The sequence below is a fragment of the Staurois parvus genome, unplaced genomic scaffold (assembly GCF_062004578.1).
Source record: "Staurois parvus isolate SC_StPar_1 unplaced genomic scaffold, SC_StPar_1.0 ptg001432l, whole genome shotgun sequence".
Taxonomy (NCBI): Eukaryota; Metazoa; Chordata; class Amphibia; order Anura; family Ranidae; genus Staurois; species Staurois parvus.
In genome coordinates, this window is record NW_028319228.1 from 7,380,396 (window position 1) to 7,398,673 (window position 18,278).

General features: G+C 47.6%; 1 protein-coding gene across 1 annotated transcript in view; it reads right to left on the reverse strand.

Annotated features, from left to right (window-relative positions):
• Positions 1 to 18,278, reverse strand: part of LOC149436040 (protein FAM240B-like) — a 121,921-nt gene that overhangs the window by 54,585 nt on the left and 49,058 nt on the right. The window lies entirely within an intron of this gene.

An 18,278-nucleotide genomic window follows, 5' to 3' on the forward strand; every position in this document is an offset into this window, starting at 1 on the left:
TATTTTGAAGTTCAGTATAAAAAAAGTTTACATAAGTCATTAAGTGTCTTAATCTTTAGCAACAGTAAACCTTCTTATAAAATGTAAAATTAATGGTTAAATATACTTTAAATAGTAGCAATAAAGATTTGCACCTCTTGTTTATTGTTAAAGTTCACTGAACAGCTTCATTCTTATCAAATATCGCAGTATAGCTTCCTGATCAATTGAATTAGGTATCATAACAAAGATATCAATATTATGTTATTATGTTGAAAGCACTTTTTAACATACATAAATCATTATATGGAAGTCTCAGGAGCTTATCTGAAGTAAAGATTCCTGAAATAAAAGACATATTGTAGAAGATTTTTTCAAATAAAAGACCACATTGTAGAAGGTAGATATGTTTCTGCACACAACTGGGTTGTGTCAAGATCATAGACTCCCTAAAATTGGAGAACATTTCTCTCACTTCCTGTTATGTCTCCCAGGAGGAGCCAGACAGCAAAAAAAAAAAATGGTTTTACATTAAATACTCTATCCAATATTACATTTTAGATATATTTTTCATTTAGTTAGTAATTGTTTTAAAACTGATATTTTCTATCCACTAAAGAGTACAGTTAATGCTACAACAAACAAAGTAATTTTAGACAATTGTGATCTTCCAACCTTGTGCCAACAGGCTTAAAGCCAGGACTATAAAGAGTTTGGTCTACAGGAGCTTGAGTGACTTGGTCAGGCCCTGACCTGAACACTTTTGGGATGAACTGGAACGCCAGTCAGGGATTTTTGTGCAGCACCAGTCTCTGACCTCACAAATGTTCTTTGGCTCACAAGGCACAAATTCCCACAGACACTCCAAAATCTTGTGAAAAACTTTCACAGAGAAGTGGAGAATCTTGTTTCTGGAATTGCATGTCCTACAAGCTCAAAAAGGTGTGATGGTCAAATATCAAATGTCTATACTTCATAAACAGTATATGGGGTAATCCAGTATGGTATTATTTAAGGTCCCAAATTACATAAATATTTAATGTATAACATTTTTATTTATATGATTAACTTATTGGTAGTTTAGTAAAAGTAATTTGGCTGAGATCTGATTATGAGTGTGCAATCCAATGTTCCTGTCAGTATTCTTTCACAAAGAAATTCAAAGAAATTACAAAAGGGCAAGTAAGGTATTATATCAGTATACATCAACTGTCACAAAATGTTAGTGGATCCATTTAAGGGATGCTGCTACCCTCCTGCAGGGAGTCTTTAATAACAACTGGTCTTTTTGTTTACTGATAGGGGAATAATTTGTGCTCCAGTCAGGCGGAAGAGTGGTTTAAGTGGGAGAGATGATAGCTGGGATTCTGACTGTTGGCGCCAGACTAAGGAGAAGAAAAGAGCCATCTAATTCTGCTCTCTAGGTAATAAGAACTGCACAATAATGAATTGGGATTTTGGGCATCTTCTGCCCTGGGGGAGCACAATGCTGGCACATCCCTGCCTTCTTCTGGCTGTATAGCACAACTAATCTTGGATTTTCTGAGCCCCCTCTAGCTACAGGAACTTTCTACTTTGCAGAAAAGTTAGCAAGCACACTTGTTAGATTTTTCCTTCACTAAACATGGGGGATCATAGGCACAGGGGGAACAGGTCAGTCGGCCTTTCCTCCAACTCACAAGTGCTTGGGGAGAGGTGAGTGCAGCATCCCACTTAATGGTCTAGATTCTGATATTCCTGACCACTGCCCAAGCAGTCTAAGTCACTACCCTCTTCAGAGGTTTCCCTAGTACATTCTAGCTCACCTTTAGCCTTCTGTTTTTCCAGAGCAGAATTATTTTTCTATAACAATAACTGGAAAATTGTTGGTTTTAGAATGTATTAGAATGTAATTAGTATCAGTGTTCAGTGAAGAGTTGGCTTGTTTGTAGCAAACCATCAGAGGTGCTTTTTGTCAAGCTGATTCTGATAAACAAAAATTCAAAATGCTGTTGGAAAGGCAGGCTAGTGAGACATTTGGCACAACAGTAAATTAAGGTTAAAAATGCTAACCCCCAGTACTGTAAATTAGAATTTTCCTGCGGCAACTGAAAAAGCTGTGGGATTAGACAACTCCAGGGACTGGTGAATTACAAAACCTGATTCTGTCTTGACTGCAACTGTAAATTGTTTTTTGCTATCGTGTATAGTAGACGATTCCAAGCAAATCACATCAGAGGCAGCCAGGGCCCAGAAGGCAAGAAAACTGCTGACCACCCAAGTATAAGGCACAGTGAAATGGATTAACATGCAGAAAAGCCATGGCTTCATTATTATGACTGATAGTCATGATGAGGTGCGGTTGCCATATTTGGACATCATCAATGACCAAATTTGCCCATATGGTCATATTAGGTCATCAGCATCCCTGACCCTTTGTTACATGTGGACACGGAGTGGGGAATCAGGCCAAGGGTTTGCTATCAAGGCCCAATACTCTTTCACTCACTGCTCTTACATTCATTTATAAACTAATTGTCACTGACGCGTCAAAGTCCCCACTTAGGTTCCTTGACAAATGGGAACGTGAACTCCAATTCTCTTTAACCAGTTGCCTGAAATGCTGCTGCAGGGTGGCAGGGCTACTTAACTCACATATATATACATGATTTGTATTTGGGGTAGGGGGTGCATGTGAAAGTGTGCCACCATTGGCGGCTACAGATGTCAATCACCAGGTCCCGGCTGGAGATTCTCTGCTGGCACCCAGCAATCGTCGAGTGACACTGACAAGGGAGAGACCTTTGTGTAAACAACACAGGTCTGTCTCCTGCCAGCAACAACATGCTGCTGTGTATTTCTCTGCACAGCAGAGAAATACACAGCAGCATGTTTCCCAAATAAAACACACACAGCACATGTTGTAAAACACAGCACAGCACTGTGTTAACCCTTTGGTCGCCCCAGATGTTAACCCCTTCCTGCCCAATGTCATTAGCACAGTGTCAGTGCTTTTTATTAGCACTGGTCACTGTATCAGTGTCATTGGGATGTCAGTGACAGTTAGTCAGTTGCCTCCCAGTGTCAGAATGCCCACAATAAGTCGCTGATTGTTGCCATTAGTAGTATAAAAAAAAAATTCCAGTATATGTACCGCCATTTGTAGATGCTATAACTTTCAGGTAAACAAATTAATTTACATGTATTGGGATTTTTTTTAGCAAAGACATTTTGGCCTATATTTATGAAGAAATTAGATTTTTTAAATTTTTTTACTGGATATGTTTTAAAGCAAAAAGTCAAAAATATATATTTTTTTTCAAAATTGTCGGTCTTTTTTTGTTTTTAGTGCAAAAAATTAGAAACGCATAGGTGATCATATACCACCAAAAAAAAGCTCTATTTGTTGGAAAAAAATTACATAAATTTCATATGGGTGCAGCATTGCATGATTGCGCAATTGTCAGTTAAAATAACGCAGCTCTGTATCACAAAAAATGGCCTGGTCAGGAAGGGGGTAAATCCTCTGAAGAACAAGTGGTTAATGCCCCAAGCACAAGCTAAAATTTTGATGCTGTCATATAGACCTTTATTTGGTAAAAAGTATTAAGAAATGGGCTGCATAATAGTCACACAATTGTACTACACCCTGTTGATTTTACATGAAATTCACCCTTCGGTGTCTGAGCTATTCTGGAGATGTGAAAGAGACCAAGAGGATATGATACACACCTTTTGGCCATGCCCAGTTCTCCAGACCATTTGGTCCCAAGTCCATACTATAGTACAGAAATTAACTGACTGGCAGGTACCCAAAACACCTGCTTTTTTCCCTCCTTCATCACAACAAAGTGCCACTGAAAGTTTACAAGAAATTGGTACTGTGACACTTAGTGAATGCTGCCCATTCTTGCATCCATGCCCTCTGGCATTTTGTAACTCGGCCATCTATAAAGCAATGGATTTGCAGAATAGAGGACATTGAACATATGGAGAATTTAACAAGTTCTCTTAAAGGTACTCAAGATAGATTCACCAAGATGTTGTGGAAGGTTCCATTAGATAGCATATTTTTTCTTTACAGAGAAATTAAGCAAATCTTAGCAAATGAATGCCCCAAACTTTTGGTGTAACCTCCCTCCCCCCCAGACAATTTTTTCCTTACAGACGTCCTGACCGCTGATTCTGCATGTTGCAGTAACAAAGAGGAATTAAGGTCCTCCATCCTCCTACTTTGGTGCTTTGTTGATACTTTATTCTTTTTCTGTATATCTTCTCTTTTTCCTATTTCCTTTAATACAGGTTTCCTTTTTTTATGCTATATTATATATGTCAGGAGTGTTCCTTTTCCATGACAGCTGCTGTTCTCATTCCAGCATCCTGGTTTTGGATGTGATGCATTCTCCCTGTCTGTCTTTCCACCTGCAAGGTGACTGATGTAGCCAATTTCTGGGTGGAGACCAAACCTGATTTAAGCCAGCCAAGCCTGCCGTCTCCATGCTTTTGATAGTGTGTGTACCATGTGCTTAAAGCTCCCTATTTTTCTGCCCTGTTTCTGTGCCTGCTTGTTTGGATTTCCTTGTTGACACCTCAGATTGGATATTGACTATGCTCAGAACTCAGCCTGCCCTGAACCCGGTCTGTCACTGACCACTCTGCCTGTCTGCCCACCGCAAGTTCCTGTTCACTGTGCTCAGTTCAAGTACCTGTTTGTTGTGCTCAATTTGCACCTGCCCCAGCGTGTTAGCCATGCACTATAGCATTGTGTATAAGACCAGGGGCCACTGAGTACCAGTAGGGCTGCTTGCCTTATGAGAAAGCGGTTGCTATTGGCGAAGAACACAGAAGCCGGCTATAGTGCCTGACCACCTATGCTAGGGGTTGGTGTGACAATATAGCTAGGTTCCTCCTTAATGTACCCCTCAGCTTTTCTGGAACCCCCTTGCTATACTTCATAAATCGACAGTCTAACATTAGGGGCTAGACTGCACACAACTTTAATCAGACAGTTGTCATATGCATGGTATGGCACACATGTGTTGGCACACACATAATAAATGCAATCTGTTCATCAAAGGGTTTCAACTACCACACACTTTCTTGTATATGTACTAATGCTGTACCACACTTAATCATATCAATGTTGGAACACTACAGGGGTTAGACAAAAAAATGGAAACACTACGATTTGCAGGCGTGAAAGTGATTACATGTTTCATGTTGAAAGTGGAAGTGATGTAACATGCTTCTGCTTCCACTGTGTGGTGAGACACCTGGCTAATAGATGGGAAGCATCTTTTTCATCATTCACTGCCTGCACTGCTATTAATATGGAGTCATGTCAGAGCTTACTGAGCTTCAAAGAGGGCCAATTGTTGGTGCCTGCTTGGCTGGTGCTTCTGTGACTGAAGTCACCAATTTATTTGCCTTGTCTTGAGGTACATTATCAAAGGTTATGACGGCTCATACAGTTTCTCATAAATAGTCATCTGATAAGCTTAAGCGCAGTTGACATGGTCAACTGACTGAAAGAGACAAAGGGACATTACGTACAGGGGCAGACTGACTATTCAGGCATTCGGGCATAGCCCGAGGGCCCGGGGTCAATAGGGGGCCCTGTGAGAGGCTCACTGTCCGGTGACAGCATGGGGAGCAGTGGAGGAGGCAGTCTCAGAACCCAGAAGTACCTCACCTTTCACTTCACGTGGTGGCAGAGTGAGTTGGGGTCCCGGGCAGTGGTAGTGCCTTGTACAAACTGTTGGTGATAGAGTCGGTGGGCAGTGGGAAGCTGAAAGGCAGTGGTGTATCATCCATGGGTGCAGGGTGTTCATTGAACACACCCTGCACCCATGGATGACATGTACTAGGACTCAGGAGCAATGTCAGGGATGATTGGTGCAGCAGTGGGTACAGTAACAAGCATTGATCGTCCTGTATATCTTTCAATGAAGCAGCTGCAAGCTGCGGGAGGGAGAGGAGGAGAACGGCTTCCAGCTGCTTCATTGAAGCTATACAGGGAGATCGCTGCTTGTTGCTGTCTCTCTGCTGCACTGATATCCCTTACTGTGCATCGGATTTTCCTTTTGGCCCCCCCCCCGTGTGATCCTCAGGCCCCCTCCCCCGTAGGTCTCTGATGCCTCGTCTTCTCTGACAGTGCCCAGCCCCTCCCCCCATCCTCCACAACAATGGCAGAGCCCAGGAGAGGGCCCGGATCTGCTCCGCCTCACCATGTCCCCATCCACACTCCAGTCCATTCAGCTTCTAAGAAGAATGTGTGGGGAAATTGTGTCCAGATCAGCCAGCAGCTCTGTGGTGCTTCTGAATGTGCCAGTAAGCCAGGAACCATCCACGTGAGTCTTTTCCTTTCCCTTTTCTTTCCATTTCCTCCATCCATTCCCTCCCTCCCTATGCTTCCTTCCCTTCCATCCATCCCCTCCCTTCCTTCTTTCCTCCCTCCCTTCCTTCCTCCATCCATTCATTCCCTCCCTATTCTTCCTTCCTTCCGATATAAGGGAGTACAGGTTCTGTTTATTCATCCCAATCTGAGGACAGCCCAACATATACTAGTGCTCCCTGTTCACGCCCTACTGACACTGTCCACTGTCCCCACAAAATCAGTGAAAAAAAAATACAAAAATTAATTTTAAAAAATAATTAAAAGTTTAAATAATAAAAATAAAAAAAATCTGACACACCATTGCTCTACTGACATCGCCACCAAAACAAAATCAGAGCACTTTTTTTTTATTCTATAGGTCATGTGCTTTCAGAAATTATATGGTTTGGGGGGATCTTTTACAAACTGAAAGCTGTAAGTGAAAAATTATAACCTTCAGGTTTTAAGAGTAAATTGCTTTTATTTACAGTTTTCGCACCTTCAGTTTTCACCATTTCCTCAAAATGCACAATTTAAAATGTAAAAATATTTGTTATTTATCAACTCAATACAGTTTTAGCTTTTATATTTAGTAGGATTTTTTAAAATTTTGCCCTGTATCCACTATTGTTTTGATAAACATTTGTGCAAATCTCACAGGGCCTAAAATAATCAGTAGCACCCTTTTTTATTCTACAGATCCTAAGCTTTCAGAAAATGTATGGTTTGGGGGGTCTTGCACAAACTCTAAAAGCTGTAAGAGAAAAAAGCAATGGAAAAATTTCAAAAATGGTCTGGTCACATGAGTTTAAAAGTGGAGCACAGGGCCTGGCAGCAAAAGTGTTAAGGGCAAGAATTGTGGATTCCATTAGGTGGGATTCCTGTTAACTGAATAAATGTGGTCTTAGAATATCAAGGAGCGCTTGATTTTCAAATTCAGACATTTGCTATTTTATTAAATTATTCTTATGTTATTATACATGTATGGCATATAACGCAATGGACAGCAAAATAATAACAACTTAGGACATAGTTCAGTAATGAAAGCTAATGACAAGCAATAACCTATATTAAAGAAAGTAAACAGATCCTTCTCTTCCTGCTCACCAAGTCTAAAAGTGGTACACATAAATCCAATAACTATAGCCAAGTCTAACAACTCCAAAGTCATCACAGGGAAGAGGCAGATGTCAACATGGAAACGGGCCAAGAGTCACCAACATGACTCACTGGTGCAGGAAAAAATTTTAACATGCCTTATAAATATAGTGAACAGTGAGGAATGAGCACTGGGAGCTAAGGGGCCAGCTTCATCAGTACCCAAGTGAAATAAAAGAAAATCTAGGAACAGACAAGAAAAACATCTTAGGGGTTAGTGAAGCCTGTCATTCAGCTCAACCAATGCAGTAAGTCCCTGGCTGAGGGCTGACAGGCTATAGTGTCACCAAAGCTTAGCTTAACTGGTATAGTAAGGGGAAAAGATAGCTTTTATGATGCATAGTGTTACGTTAGTCCAGCTGATATACCATTAAAAGGGTAAGTAAGCAGGAGGGGTTACCTAAGTGATCTTTGTTGTTGCAGTCCCATATTTCTGTGGATCCAGTCTATAGCATTAGATGGGGAAGAAAAGAACATCACCTCTCCCCCCCTGACACGATTTGGAGCTTTGACAGATACAACATACATCACAGTATAAAGCACAACCCTATCACAGAGTTAACTTTGTTGGATGAGGCTTGTTGTTTCTGAACTTCAGCAGACATTTGGAGACTATGGAGGTTTTTGCACTGAGATGTTTCAACGCACTAGCAAGAACTGCAGCTCAGAGGATAGCCTCCTTGTCTTTGTAGTATAATATCTTTGCAATCAATGGCTGTGTGTAAGCACCCAGTGGAAGTGATCTTGCTGGTGTCATGTAGACCCTCTACGTAGGGATTTTTGTGACAGGGTTAGGTCTGGTAAGGTGTCTGTAGTTCTACTCTCATAAGGGCTGATATGTTGTAGGTACCCCTAAGTTTCCCCCTCCACACAGCCAGGCAACAGGCATTTCTCATTCAAACTTCCATCCAAAGACAATGACCAGTCCATGGGCTTGGTTTTGTTGTTTTACTAGGGGAATTTAACTTGGATAGGGAAATAGGGATTATGGGATGCTCAGATTGACTTCAATCAATGAAAGGGGGGACACTTCCTTCCTATGTACAAAAGCAGATCCTGGACTGTTCTTTTCCTAAAAGCCATCAGATCAGTAGCAGCTGCCCTTTATAGGTGAGGAACTAGCAGCCCCTCAAAAATCACTTCACTTCTTGTAGCTACATGTAGAGACATGTTTTCTCCTCTTTATAGGGCTGCTCCTGGCTCCAAAGCCTGCAAGCACTACCAGCCCTCCTGGCCTCTTGGAAGATCTCCTGGGACAGGGATAAAGGATTGAGCCCATTGCTGTCCTTTGAAAGCTTGCTACATTTGGCAATCTTTCCCCTTGTATAGCTCAAAGTATGTTGCTGTACCCTTTGCTCCCTGATGCTCCAGGCCTCGATACCATCCACGCTTCTCTGCAGAATGTATCATCCTCAGCCAGCCCAAGCCCAACCTAGAGGCTGGCCCACCCAGACCTAGGGCACCCCTCCTAGGCACCGACAATCTCCTCAGCACTCCATCTTCCTCCTGACTCCCCTATCAGCCTGACTCCCCCATATTTTTAGGCCAGTCTATCACTCTACCAGGGCCTCCAAACCTGGGATTGGCCAGACCCCCATGAATATGCAGATTAGGCCTCCACCCCTTCCTTCTTACCAACTTCTGGAAGGTTCTATGGTCCCCCCAGAAGCAGGAGGAGACGATAGAGCCATAACCTGTTGAGTCATCCAGCTAACCTGCAATAACACGACCTTAATCACATGACTCACATAACTATCATGAGTCATCCACAATGATTTTGCCTATAATACTCTACACTATTCTAGTAGCACACTAGAGGGTTCTACATGTCTTTGATCCAAGTTTTTGGGAATGGTCCTGGAGAAGTCCCTGTCACCTTTTTACGGAAGTCCACAACATGCAAATTATTACACCTTGAATGGTTTTCTAAATCAACTAAATTTGAAATAAGAATAACAGAAGATTTTTAAAGCTCCCACATGCCAGTAGAGAGTTTAAAAGCAGTGTCTTTCAGTGTATTAATTATGTTTTCTGTAACTGCAGTGCATTCTTGTATATTTTGTAAATCCTGTTTAAGTAGGAAGAGATCAATATGCATGATGTCAATATGTGAAGTAAATGCTGCTTTACAGTACTCGCTTGACAGCATGATTTGGGACAAAGTAGGTTCAAAGTCGTTATGATGGAGGATTTCTGGTCTGCAGAGGGCTCTGTGTCTGCTGAGGAACTGGTTAGAGATGGGCGAATTATTCAAAAATTTGGTTCGGCTGATTCGCCGAATTCGCCGATTAAATTCGCTTCGTGCCGAATATATTCGCTGCGAATTTAACTTATAAAAAGAGTGTTTCTAGACTTCAGAGAGCCTTTATATTAGTGCAGAACACTGTACCTTTAATTTAAATGCCCTTGGAGTCTGCTGGGGAAGAGAAATAATACTGTCAGTCAGTATGACATGCAGATGAGTGCCGTCGATCTTAGAATCACCGCACACTTCACTCATTTGGGCAGTCACGGGGCCAAAACCAGAGTGTGGAGCCACAGTGTGGCGGTGGAGGCAACAGCAATGGGAGGCCATACAGCACCCTATGACAAAATGGAACCCACCAGCAGTGTGAGGAGACCTGAAAGTGGCACATGGCAGAGTGTGGCGATGGAGACAGCAGCAATGGGAGGCCGTACAGGGACCCATGACACACTCTGGACCTGGCAGCAGCATGAGGAGGCGGTACAGGGGCCTATGACAGATTAGGGGCCTGGCAGCAGCATGAGGAGTCTGTACGGGGGCCCATGGCAGATTACGGGCCTGGCAGCAGCATGAGGAGGCGGTACAGGGGCCCATGGCAGAGTGGCGGAGCGTAAGCAGCTAAAATTGAAGGCCATACAGAGGCCTATGTTAAAAAGTTCCCCCAGCAGCAGCGTGGGGAGACGACTATCAAGAGTCCAATGGCAGAGTGGCGGAGCAGAAGCAGCTTCAATTGAAGGCCATACACAGGCCTCGGTTAAAAAGCGGAAGCCGTCAGCAGCGTGAGCAGATGACAGAGGCACATGGCGCTGGGTGGCGGTGGAGGCAGCAGCAATGGAAGGCCATACAGCACCCTATCACAAAATGGAACCCACCAACAGTGTAAGGAGACCTGAAAGTGGCACATGGCGCAGGGTGGTGGTGGAGGCAGCAGTATTCAGAAGACATACACAGGACTAGTTTAAAAAGCGGAAGCCGTCAGCAGCGTGAGCAGACGACAGAGGCACATGGCGCAGGGTGGCGGTGGAGGCAGCAGTATTCGGAAGCCATACACAGGCCTAGGTTAAAAAGCGGAAGCCGTCAGCAGCGTGAGCAGACGACAGAGACACATGGCACAGGGTGGCGGTGGATGCAGCAGTATTCGGAAGCCAAACTCAGGCCTCGGTTAAAAAGCGGAAGCCGTCAGCAGCGTGAGCAGACGACAGAGGCACATGGCGCAGGGTGGCGGTGGAGGCAGCAGCAATGGAAGGCCATACAGCACCCTATCACAAAATGGAACCCACCAACAGTGTAAGGAGACCTGAAAGTGGCACATGGCGCAGGGTGGCGGTGGAGGCAGCAGTATTCGGAAGACATACACAGGACTAGTTTAAAAAGCGGAAGCCGTCAGCAGCGTGAGCAGACAACAGAGGCACATGGCGCAGGGTGGCGGTGGAGGCAGCAGTATTCGGAAGCCAAACACAGGCCTAGGTTAAAAAGCGGAAGCCGTCAGCAGCGTGAGCAGACGACAGAGACACATGGCGCAGGGTGGCGGTGGATGCAGCAGTATTCGAAAGCCAAACACAGGCCTCGGTTAAAAAGCGGAAGCCGTCAGCAGCGTGAGCAGACGACAGAGACACATGGCGCAGGGTGGCGGTGGATGCAGCAGTATTCGGAAGCCAAACACAGGCCTCGGTTAAAAAGCGGAAGCCGTCAGCAGCGTGAGCAGACGACAGAGGCACATGGCGCAGGGTGGCGGTGGAGGCAGCAGTATTCGGAAGCCATACACAGGCCTAGGTTAAAAAGCGGAAGCCGTCAGCAGCGTGAGCAGACGACAGAGACACATGGCGCAGGGTGGCGGTGGATGCAGCAGTATTCGAAAGCCAAACACAGGCCTCGGTTAAAAAGCGGAAGCCGTCAGCAGCGTGAGCAGACGACAGAGACACATGGCGCAGGGTGGCGGTGGAGGCAGCAGCAATGGAAGGCCATACAGCACCCTATCACAAAATGGAACCCACCAACAGTGTAAGGAGACCTGAAAGTGGCACATGGCGCAGGGTGGCGGTGGAGGGAGCAGTATTCGGAAGCCATACACAGGCCTAGGTTAAAAAGCGGAAGCCGTCAGCAGCGTGAGCAGACGACAGAGACACATGGCGCAGGATGGCGGTGGATGCAGCAGTATTCGGAAGCCAAACACAGGCCTCGGTTAAAAAGCGGAAGCCGTCAGCAGCGTGAGCAGACGACAGAGGCACATGGCGCAGGGTGGCGGTGGAGGCAGCAGCAATGGAAGGCCATACAGCACCCTATCACAAAATGGAACCCACCAACAGTGTAAGGAGACCTGAAAGTGGCACATGGCGCAGGGTGGCGGTGGAGGCAGCAGTATTCGGAAGACATACACAGGCCTAGGTTAAAAAGCGGAAGCCGTCAGCAGCGTGAGCAGACGACAGAGGCACATGGTGTAGGGTGGCGGTGGAGGCAGCAGTATTCGGAAGCCATACACAGGCCTAGGTTAAAAAGCGGAAGCCGTCAGTAGCGTGAGCAGACGACAGAGACACAGGGCGCAGGGTGGCGGTGGATGCAGCAGTATTCGGAAGCCAAACACAGGCCTCGGTTAAAAAGCGGAAGCCGTCAGCAGCGTGAGCAGACGACAGAGGCACATGGCGCAGGGTGGCGGTGGAGGCAGCAGCAATGGAAGGCCATACAGCACCCTATCACAAAATGGAACCCACCAACAGTGTAAGGAGACCTGAAAGTGGCACATGGCGCAGGGTGGCGGTGGAGGCAGCAGTATTCAGAAGCCATACACAGGCCTAGGTTAAAAGCGGAAGCCACCAGCAGCGTGAGCAGACGACAGAGGCACATGGTGCAGGGTGGCGGTAGAGGCAGCAGTATTCGGAAGCCATACACAGGCCTAGGTTAAAAAGCGGAAGCCGTCAGCAGCGTGAGCAGACGACAGAGACACATGGCGCAGGGTGGCGGTGGATGCAGCAGTATTCGAAAGCCAAACACAGGCCTCGGTTAAAAAGCGGAAGCCGTCAGCAGCGTGAGCAGATGACAGAGGCACATGGCGCAGGGTGGCGGTGGATGCAGCAGCAATGGAAGGCCATACAGCACCCTATCACAAAATGGAACCCACCAACAGTGTAAGGAGACCTGAAAGTGGCACATGGCGCAGGGTGGCGGTGGAGGCAGCAGTATTCGGAAGCCATACACAGGCCTAGGTTAAAAAGCGGAAGCCGTCAGCAGCGTGAGCAGACGACAGAGACACATGGCGCAGGGTGGCGGTGGATGCAGCAGTATTCGGAAGCCAAACACAGGCCTCGGTTAAAAAGCGGAAGCCGTCAGCAGCGTGAGCAGACGACAGAGACACATGGCGCAGGGTGGCGGTGGATGCAGCAGTATTCGGAAGCCAAACACAGGCCTCGGTTAAAAAGCGGAAGCCGTCAGCAGCGTGAGCAGACGACAGAGGCACATGGCGCAGGGTGGCGGTGGAGGCAGCAGTATTCGGAAGCCATACACAGGCCTAGGTTAAAATGCGGAAGCCGTCAGCAGCGTGAGCAGACGACAGAGACACATGGCGCAGGGTGGCGGTGGATGCAGCAGTATTCGGAAGCCAAACACAGGCCTCGGTTAAAAAGCGGAAGCCGTCAGCAGCGTGAGCAGACGACTGAGGCACATGGCGCAGGGTGGCGGTGGAGGCAGCAGTATTCGGAAGCCATACACAGGCCTAGGTTTAAAACTGGAACCCAGCAGCGTGAGCAGACGACAAAGACACACATGGCAGAGGATGGATCTGGCAGCAGTATGAGAAGGCGGTACAGGGGCCCGTGGCACAGTGTGGTGATGGGGGCTACAGCAACTGGATGCCAGAAAGTGGCCGATAGGGCTATATACTGCATGGAATTATAAAGTTGTAAAGACAGCGGCCTATAAGGCTATACACACTATAACAATCATGACTTGATTGACCATTGGCCTATAAGGCTATACACAGCATGAATATCATGACTTATTCTGAGAGTGGTTTGGAAGGCTATATACAAAAAATAATTCATGAGCTGTCCGGACAGCGGACAATAAGTACATATATACAAATCAATTCATCAGCTGTCCAGCCAGCGGCCTCAAAGGCGACACATATAGAAAGCAATTCCCGAGGTGTTCAGGGAGCGGCCTGAACGGCTAGGTTATTAGGTCAGTTGTGTCAGGAACTGGTGGTTTGAAATCCAGACTAATCCACGCCTGATTCATTTTTACAAACGTGAGTCTCTCCACACTTTGGGTGGACAGTCGTGTCCTCCGCGGAGTTACAATACCTCCTGCCGCACTAAACACGCGCTCCGATGCCACGCTACTGGCCGGGCATGACAGCCTTTCAGGGGCAAATTCAGCTAGTTGGGGCCAAAGGTCAAGTTTCGTTGCCCAGTAGTCAAGGGGATTGTCTACCTCGGTTGGCAGGGTGCTGTCCAAGTAGGCCCAAGCCTGTTGTTTGAGGTTCTGCTCCAGGTCCACCTGATGCTGCTGCTGCTGCGGCTGGTTAGTAGTTTCCTCACTGCGCTGGTGAAGAAAGCTACTCATCATCGACTGCAGACTGAGGCAGCCACTGCTGGTGGAGCTGCCACTGCTCCTACCACCCCACCCCTCCCCTGCTGCCATGGCAGCGGAACGCGAGCGCACAGGGCCCACAGTGTCTGAGGATGGACGTTGGCGCAGAAAGGCAGAGACCAACTGACTACATAGGTGGTTTTTATAGTACTTTATTTTGGCCTCCCTCTCAGCAGGTGTGAAAAAGGCCACCATTTTTGAACGGTAGCGAGGGTCCAACAAGGTGGACAGCCAAAAGTCATCCCTCTGTCTGATGGTTATTATTCGGCTGTCGCTACGCAAGCAACCGAGCATGCTATGGGCCATTTGTGCCAAGGAATGCGAGGGACTCCCTGCCTCCATCTCCACAGCATACTGCCACGGTGCGTCTGGGTCCTCTGTCTCCTCCTCCTCCTCTACCAGATGCTCCTGCTCCTCCACTCCTGTCCGCTGAGTGGAAAAACCACCCATTTCACTCAATAATTCCTGAGCACCAATGTCCTCCTCTACCTCCTCCTCTTCTTCCTGCCCTGCCCCCACAGGGGTCATGTGGCGTTGAGATCTGTGCGCCACGTCTACCGCACCCTGACCAGCCATTGTTAACAGCATTTGTTCCAGGATGTGCAACAGAGGAATGACGTCGTTCATCCCATAGTCCTGCCAACTCACGAATAGCGTGGCCTCCTCAAAGGGCCTGAGCAAGCGGCAGGTGTCACGCATGAGCTGCCAATGGCTGACATCTAAGTTACACAGGGGAGTACCTTTATCCGCTTGTAACATCAGGAAATCGGTGATGGCCCTTCGCTGTTCGTAAAGGTGGTCTAACATATGTAGGGTTGAATTCCACCTTGTTGCAACGTCGCAGATCAGGCGATGCTGTGGAATTCCGTTCTGCCTCTGCAGCTCAAGGAGGGTGTGCTTTGCGGTGTAGGAATGGCTGAAATGCATGCAAAGTTTACGTGACATTTTAAGGATGTCTTGCAGTGGGATGGTGGATTTTAGGAACCGCTTGACAACCAGATTGAACACGTGAGCCATGCATGGCGCATGGCACAACCTTCCTTGACGCAGAGCAGACACCATGTTCTTTCCGTTGTCGGTCAACATGGTTCCGATTTTCAGTTTGCGCGGAGACAGCCATCTGTCGATTTCTCTGTTCATTACACTCAGAAGTTCCTCCCCTGTGTGACTACGTTCGCCAAGGCATACCAGGTGCAGCACAGCGTGACACCGTTTCGCCCTGCACATGTGATATGCCGGTCGGGTAATGGGACTTGGCACGGGGGTGGCGGCTGAGGACACGGCGGAAGAAGAGGTGGTAGAGGCGGACATCTTTGCCGGACCAAGGATGTGCAAACGTGGAGGCAAAAGCGGCGTGACCTGTCCAAGTTGCTGGTGCGGCTGTGACGGCACCACGTTCACCCAGTGGGCCGTAAATGACATGTACTGTCCCTGACCGTAGTTACAGCTCCACACGTCGGCGCTGCCGTGCACTTTGGCAGAGACCGACATGCTCAAAGACTGGCCCACCATCTCTTCTACATGTGAATGCAGGGCTGGCACTGCCTTTTTGGCGAAGAAATGCCGGCTTGGCACTCTCCACCGCGGCTCGGCACAAGCCATCATTTCTCGGAAAGGTGCTGAGTCCACCACTTGGAAAGGGAGGGACTGCAGCACCAGCAACTTGGACAGCAGGACGTTCAGCTTCTGCACCGTCGGGTGCGTGCTCGCAAACTGTTGTCTCTTGGAAACGGATTCCAAGAAAGACTGCTGACGGAATCCGTGAAGAGGAGTAGCAGGAGAAGGAGCATCTGAACGAGCGGAAGATGCCAACGAGCGACAACTCCCCTCAGCAGAGGTGTTGGAGCCTTGACTGGCTGATAGAGGGCGATTGACGTCGGGTGACGGAGCAAGTAACGGAGCGGGTGATGGAGCGGGGGCTGGGGCAGGCAGAACCGCCGTATCTTTATCACGGTTTTCCCAGGCCAACGAATGGCGACGCTGCATATGCTGACGCAACGCTGTAGTCCCAACATTGGCCCCCTGGCCACGCTTGACTTTCTGGCCACATAGTCGACATACGGCTACGTTTACTTCCTCGGGCGGCTTGACGAAAAATTGCCACACCGCCGAGTAGGATACTTTGCCCCCGCTACTCCTCACTGGCTGACTGCTACTTCCTCCGTGCACACCAGCACCACTACTGGCCGTGGTGGTAGGCTGCAGTGGAGCTGGTGCTCTACTCCATGGCCGTTTGCCTCCACTGACACTGCTGCGACCCTGCTGCCTCCTGGGCAACCCACCGACTGTTTTGCTCGCTGGCAAGCTGGCACCCTCTTCTCCCGATGATGCGGAAGCAATAGCCTGATGACGACGAGGCTGCCAAGTGCGATCAGCCTCATCATCATCAATTAGGGTCTCCGCGTCACTACTAGCCCCCTCGGCTGCGTGTGGGTCAGGAGACAGACCTGTCTCTAGACCGGCTACCGAGCCACTCTCCTCGCCAGTACTTCTTCGCCTGGCTGCTGAAGAGGCGGATGTCTCCCCACGTTCCTGACCGCCCTCTGTTAGCTCTTCCTCACTGTACAGTGGGGCTGAGCCCACAGCATGCGATACTTCGCTTGGTGAGGGAACACCAAAGGACAGGGGCAGGTCGAGGACACGTGATTTCAGTGGGCTTGCTCCCGGGCCATGCCAATTAACGGTTGTGTCTGACGTACCCACCGACCGTTGGCTGTAGGTGTCAGAGGTGACCTGGGAAGAGGAAGACGACCGAGTCAACCAATCGATGACGGCAGGGTTGTCGGTGGAGACACGACCGCTGGATGACACCGGGAGCACTGGCCTCTGGCTGCGACTAGTGCTGCCTCGACCCCTTCCTCTGCTGCCACGTCTGCTCGCTCCTGAAACATTGCCTCCTCTGCCACTCCTCTGCGTGTTGTCTGACATACTCTTTAATTCAATAAGCACCCCAAAAATAAAACCGGATTTAACTCTTTGAACGTACAATAGTGGTTGTGAAGCAGAAAGTCAGTTTATTTAGCACAATCGGTCAATTGCAGCTTGCCGTTGGCTGGAAACTGTACGTTTATGTCACTGGAATGCACTAATCACCCAAAAAATATTACCGCCACCCGGCGTGTAAATGGATCTAACTCTTTGAACGTACAATAGTGGTTGTGAAGCAGAAAGTCAGTTTATTTAGCACAATCGGTCAATTGCAGCTTGCCGTTGGCTGGAAACTGTACGTTTCTGTCACTGGAATGCACTAATCACCCAAAAAATATTACCGCCACCCGGCGTGTATATGGATTTAACTCTTTGAACGTACAATAGTGGTTGTGAAGCAGAAAGTCAGTTTATTTAGCACAATCGGTCAATTGCAGCTTGCCGTTGGCTGGAAACTGTACGTTTATGTCACTGGAATGCACTAATCACCCAAAAAATATTACCGCCACCCGGCGTGTAAATGGATCTAACTCTTTGAATGTACAATAGTGGTTGTGAAGCAGAAAGTCAGTTTATTGTACACAATCGGTCAATTGCAGCTTGCCGTTGGCTGGAAACTGTACGTTTCTGTCACTGGAATGCACTAATCACCCAAAAAATATTACCGCCACCCGGAGTGTATATGGATTTAACTCTTTGAACGTACAATAGTGGTTGTGAAGCAGAAAGTCAGTTTATTTAGCACAATCGGTCAATTGCAGCTTGCCGTTGGCTGGAAACTGTACGTTTATGTCACTGGAATGCACTAATCACCCAAAAAATATTACCGCCACCCGGCGTGTAAATGGATCTAACTCTTTGAACGTACAATAGTGGTTGTGAAGCAGAAAGTCAGTTTATTGTACACAATCGGTCAATTGCAGCTTGCCGTTGGCTGGAAACTGTACGTTTCTGTCACTGGAATGCACTAATCACCCAAAAAATATTACCGCCACCCGGCGTGTATATGGATTTAACTCTTTGAACGTA